Source organism: Lathyrus oleraceus, chromosome 7, assembly GCF_024323335.1.
Source record: "Lathyrus oleraceus cultivar Zhongwan6 chromosome 7, CAAS_Psat_ZW6_1.0, whole genome shotgun sequence".
Taxonomy (NCBI): Eukaryota; Viridiplantae; Streptophyta; class Magnoliopsida; order Fabales; family Fabaceae; genus Lathyrus; species Lathyrus oleraceus.
The window spans coordinates 488,351,380-488,357,477 of record NC_066585.1 but is presented as its reverse complement, the minus strand read 5'-3'; the positions used below and the strand labels follow the sequence as shown (position 1 = coordinate 488,357,477).

The 6,098-nt window shown below is 38.8% G+C and overlaps 1 pseudogene; it reads left to right on the top strand.

Annotated features, from left to right (window-relative positions):
- Nucleotides 1-1,033: 1,033 nt before the first annotated feature.
- On the top strand, nucleotides 1,034-1,133 carry LOC127109030 (uncharacterized; annotated as a pseudogene).
- The last annotated feature ends 4,965 nt before the right edge of the window (nucleotides 1,134-6,098 follow it).

Here is a 6,098-nt window from a genome sequence, read left to right as displayed (position 1 = left end):
TTGACCTACATCTTTGGTTTTAACAAGCCTTTGAGGGTAAGGTATAGGTGGTTTGTAAGGTGGTGGAGGTACATAAGGTTCCTTCTTTTCTAGGGTTTCCTTATTACTCTCTTCCTTTTCCTTAGGTTCACTTTCCTCAGTGGATTTCTCAGGGTTTTGGTTTTCTATCCTTGGATCAGACGGTCCTTCTACTTCCGTTCCACTTCTTAATATAATTGCATGAGCTTGGCTTCTCGGATTAGGTTGGGGCTGTCCAGGGAATGTACCAGTTGGTGCAGCAGTAGGTGCTTGTTGTTGAGCTACTTGAGATATTTGTGTTTCTAACATTTTGTTATGGGTAGCCAAGGCATCTACTTTGCTTGCGAGTTGTTTAAGTTGTTCGCCAGTGTGTATGTTCTGGTTTAAGAAATCTTTATTGGTTTGTTGTTGGGAAGCTATAAAGTTTTCCATCATGATTTCCAAGTTGGATTTTCTAGGGGTATTATTGTTAGGATTGGATTTCTGATATCCCGGAGGTATAGATGGGGTTTGATTCGGAGACTGTCCGGGTGCGTATAAAGCATTATTACTCTTATATGAAAAGTTTGGATGGTTCTTCCAATTTGGGTTATAGGTATTCGAATAGGGGCTTCCTTGAGCATAGTTTACCTGCTCTGTTTGGATTCCAGTCAAGAGTTGACATTCCGCAGGAGTGTGGCCTTGGATTCCACAGACCTCGCAATTCTGAGTTATAGCAACCACGGCGGTTGGTGGTGATACGTTTAAACTTTCAATTTTCTGGACCAAAGCATCCACTTTTGCATTAACGTGATCAAGGTTACTTATCTCGTACATGCCAGTTTTCGGTTGAGGTTTTTCCACTGTTGTTCGTTCGGTTCCCCACTGATAGTGGTTTTGGGCCATGCTCTCGATAAGCTGGTAAGCGTCAGCATAAGGTTTGTTCATTAGTGCACCACCTGCAGCGGCGTCTATTGTTAACCTTGTATTGTATAAGAGACCATTATAAAATGTGTGGATTACTAACCAGTCTTCCAAACCATGGTGTGGGCAAAGTCTCATCATGTCTTTGTATCTTTCCCATGCTTCGAAAAGAGACTCGTTGTCTTTCTGTTTAAATCCGTTTATCTGGGCCCTTAACATAGTTGTTTTGCTTGGCGGAAAATATCGGGCAAGAAAAACTTTCTTCAACTCGTTCCATGTGGTGACTGAGTTGGAAGGGAGAGATTAAAGCCATCTTCTAGCGCTATCTCTTAATGAGAAAGGAAAAAGACGAAGTCGAATTGCCTCTGAAGTGACACCATTAGCTTTAACAGTATCAGCATATTGAACAAATACGGATAAATGAAGGTTTGGATCCTCGGTAAGATTTCCAGAGAATTGGTTCTGTTGCACAGCCTGCAACAGCGAAGGTTTAAGTTCAAAGTTGTTTGCTTCGATTGCGGGCGGAGCAATACTTGAATGCGGTTCATCTTGCGATGGAGCGGCGTAATCTCTAAGAGCACGAGCTGGTTCTGCCATCTCGGTTAAAGAAGGAAAAATGTTTTTGATATCAGGAAGGTTTATAGGAGGGAGATTGTTTTCAGCACGATATTCCCGAATTCGTCGTAAGACTCGGAGATATAGTTCGATATCGTTGATTCGTAAATAGAGCGGTTCGCCTTGAGAGCGAGTGCGTGGCATACAAATCAACGAAAGAAAGAATAGAAGGAAAAAGAAACCTTAGTCTCTACAGCGTAACGGAAGAGTTACGATATCGATTGAATAAAAGTCCCCGGCAACGGCGCCAAAAACTTGATCGCTCGACTGGGTGAGTCGAGAATGGGATACAAACTGCAAGTGCACAGTTCTATCGCGTAGTTTTAAAAGATATCGATCCCACAGGGACTTATGAATCGATGTACCGTTATCTAAAGTTACTACGTAAATCTAAGGTGAAAATGTTTGATTGTTTGGGGAAAAACTAAGAGCTAAACTAATATCTAGATTAAATATCAATAAAACGGATATCGGTATGTAGTTCGTCAAAACTAGGGAATCAATTCCTTGTCGGTCTCTCTGTTTTAAAATAAATCGTTTCGATTAACTTTATTGGTTAAAGGTTTTATCTCAAACTCTCGCTCTGTTGAAGAAACCATGATCTTATATTAATGTAGCTGTCACTTATAATTAAGTCAAAAATCATATTTTGAAAACAATAAAGTTGCAGAAACTCTTTTTAAGAAAATACTGACCGTTTTAAACACCCTTATCTCAAACTCTCGCTCTGTTGACTTAGGTTATACAATTAAATCTAAATGCTTAACTCTCGTCCTCACATTCAATCTTTAAAAATACTTTTTGGAAAAAGGTCAGAATTTAATTAATTCTAAAACTTGCTCTCGCCCTGAGATAGACTTAATGACTAACTTACACTGTCCAGTTAAAACCTCAAACTCTCGCTCTGTTGGTTTCAACTTCTTTATGTCTTTTACTTTTGTAAAAAATCTTGTTATTAAACCTGTAAGTTAAGACCATAAAAAGATTGATTCTAATTTTAAGTTTGAATAGACCGACTCAGTCTTGACCCCTTTTTCTGCTTACTTTACATACCGATACCTAGGCGAATTAGCCAGACATGCTAACTAAATAATAATTATTATCATGCATACACAGACTCATTTCAGGCAGGCAATGTAAATAAACAATAGAGTAAAACATTAAATATTAAATAACAATTAGAGAACCTGAATGCGTAATACAAAGGTCTTGAACACTCCTCCACAAGCCGGTAGGATTTGTTCTTCGATTCTTCAATTAAACAGTAAATTAAATCAAGGAAATAGAAAAAACTCGAATATAACGTAAGGTTAAATCCGGTATAAAGTTGCACAGTAGTTTCCGGTGTAGAAACTACTACGCGAAAAATATCTAAAAATTAAAAACGGGAAAGGTAAATTTGCAAGGGAAGAAGAAAATAAAACTTGCAAAATAAACAAATAAAATAAACAATATTAATTCTGCTGGAAAAAGAAAAATAAGCAAAAGCTTGAACAGAAAATCGGCAGAGCTTCGGTGTGTGTAAACGGCAAAGAGAGGGGCGCAAACGAGAGGGATTAGGGTAGCTATTTATAGTAGTGCTACTAACTGCCTTTTTCTTCTTTTCCACGAGTCTTCAGCGTGCTAAATTCACGGCTTGGGAATAGGACACGAAGTCCTCAACGTTACTTCCATTCCTCTGAGAGCGTAACTTGCGCCAAAAAGCTAGTGGACTGGTGTGACGCTCGTCACACCATGTGTGACGTCCTTCACAAGGCTACTTCGCGTGACGCTCGTCACGCGTCCTGTGACGTCCGTCACAGGCACAGCATTGGTGACTTGTGCGCTTTGGGCTGGGCTTTGGCCTTTGGTTCCTTTTCTCTCCTTTTTGTTCCTTTTTACACCTCCTTTTCTTCCCTTTTTCACTTTTGCTTCAAAATGGGTACCTGATATAAATAGAAGAGGAATACTGCATAATATCTGATAAAATGAGATGAACTAGCGTAAATGATAAAATAATTTAATTGAATTAAGTCTTAAAAAGCGATATAATTTCGTGTTATCATGTCTCAAGGCCTACAAAAGAGCCTTCTGATGGAGGTTCTAAGTACTTTGTAACATTCACTAATAATTTTTCTCGTAAGGTCTGGGTTTATTTCATGGAATATAAATCCGAGGTATTTTCCAAGTTCAAACTATGGAAGGCGGAGGTTGAGAACTAGACAGGAAAAAAATAAAGTATTTGCAGTCTGATAATGGAACTAAATACACATACAAGACGTTCATGAATTTCTATGAGGAGAATGGATTCGGAGGAACTTTTCTATGAGTAATACACCATAATTGAATGATGTTGCATAGAGGATGAACATAACTCTGATGGAGAAGAAAAGGTGTCTTCGGTTGAATGTTGGTCTTTCAAAAGGTTTCTGGGAAGCAACACACAATATGGCATGTTATCCTGTCAATAGATCACCATGTTCTTCATTGGATGGCAAAGTTACAAAGGAGGTGTGGATAAGTAACCCCATTAATCTAAGTAATTTGAGGATTTTTAGGTGTCCAACATATGTGCATATTTCCAGTGAGAGTCGGTCTAAACTTGACCCCAAGTCCAAATAATGCATCTTTATTGGCTACAATAAAGGTGTGAAAGGGTACAAGTTATATGATCCGGTTAAGAGGAAGGTGGTTATCAGCAAAGTTGTTATATTTTACCAGCAATTGATGTTGAAACACTCAGATGTGACAGTTATGCCAGATATTGATGTAGAAAGCTCCAGTCAGAACAAGATTCAAGTGGACATTGAAGAGCCACCAGTGAGTCCAAAACAAATTGTAGCCCAACAACAATATGAACTAGACTTAGATTAAGATGGAGTGCAAGATTCAGGTGGAGTACAAGACTATACACTTGTGCATGATATAGAGCATGTCATATTAAACCTCTAATCAGATATAGGTTTAATGACTTAGCAACATATGCTCTTCTTACCAGTTCAGGAGACCCTATTGCTATCCAGGAGAAAGATAAGTGGAAGTGTGCTATGGTGGAGGATATGAAATCCTTGGAAAATAATGAGACATGGGATATTGTTTAGCTGCCACATGGAAAGAGACCTATTGGATGTAAGTGGGCATACAAGATAAAGTCAACAGTAACAGAAAAGGAAGGGGAAAAGTTCAAGGCTTGCCTAGTTGCAAAGGGGTATTCGCAACAGAAAGGGACTGATTATTATGAGATTTTCAGAACGATCGTTAGACACACTTCTATCATAGCAGTATTGGCCTTGGTAGGTAGCAGGAATATGCATTTAGAGAAGATGGATGTGAAAAGAGATTTCCTCCATGGTAATCTAATGGAGAAAATCTACATAGAGCATCCAAATGGATTCAATGATACTGGACATGGAAGACTTGTGTCCAAATTGAAGAGGTCTTTGTATGGCTTGAAGCAGTCTCTAAGGCAGTGGTACAAGCACTTTGATTCATACATCCTCCATATTAGCTATAGAAGGTGTGATTATGATGGCTCTTTTATTTTCCTGTTACTTTATATTTATGATATGTTGATTGTTGCCAACCATTTGCATGATGTAAATGAGTTGAAGACCAAGTTGGGTAAGGATTTTGATATGAAGGATCTGGGTGCTTCAAAGAAGATTCTTGGGAGGGAAATTCATAGGGATCAAGGAGCTAATAAATTATGCTTGTCTTAGAAAATCCATGTTAACGGTGTTTTGAGTAGACTTGACTTGAGAAAAGCAAAGCCTATGAGTACTTTATTGACAAATCATTTTAATCTCTCTTTGGAACAATGTCTGAAGACTGCCTCAAAGATTGAAGATATGTCTAAAATTCCTTATTCCAATGCAGTTGGTTGTTTGATGTATGTTATGGTTTGCACTAGACCGTATTTAGCACAAGCAATCAGTCAAGTGTACGAGTTCATGTCCAATCCAGGGAAGCAACATTAGGAAGCATTCAAGTGGATCCTAAGGTGCTTGAATGGTACAACAAATCATGGTATCATATTCAACAAGGAGCAAGGTGTTCCACCAGTTGTAGGATATGTGGATTCTGACTATGCAGGTGATTCGGATTATAGGAGGGCTAGAATAGGGTATGTCTTTACTCTTGCGGGGGACTTATATGCTGTAAATATTCAGTTCAATCCATAGTAGGTATGTCTACAACCGAGGCATAATACATGGTAGTAGCTGAAGCTTCCAAGGAAGCATTATGGCTTATAGGGTTAGTGAAAAAGTTGGTGTTGAGCAAGGTGGGGTTCAATTGCATTATGATAGTCAGAGTGCTATCTATTTGGCAAACAATCAGGTGTACTATGATAGGACCAAGCATATTGATGTGAGGTTCCAAATGATCTGGGAGTTCTCGGAGTCCGGGCAAATATTACGCCAGAAGGTTCACACATCAGAGAATGAAACTAATATGTTGACCATGTCAGTCACTAGTGACAAGTTCAAACACTGTTTGGACTTATTACATATTTCCCAATGTTAACTAGGAGGTGTACCTCCTCAGTTTCCAGGATGAATCATCATGCAAGAAGTCTTCATAGG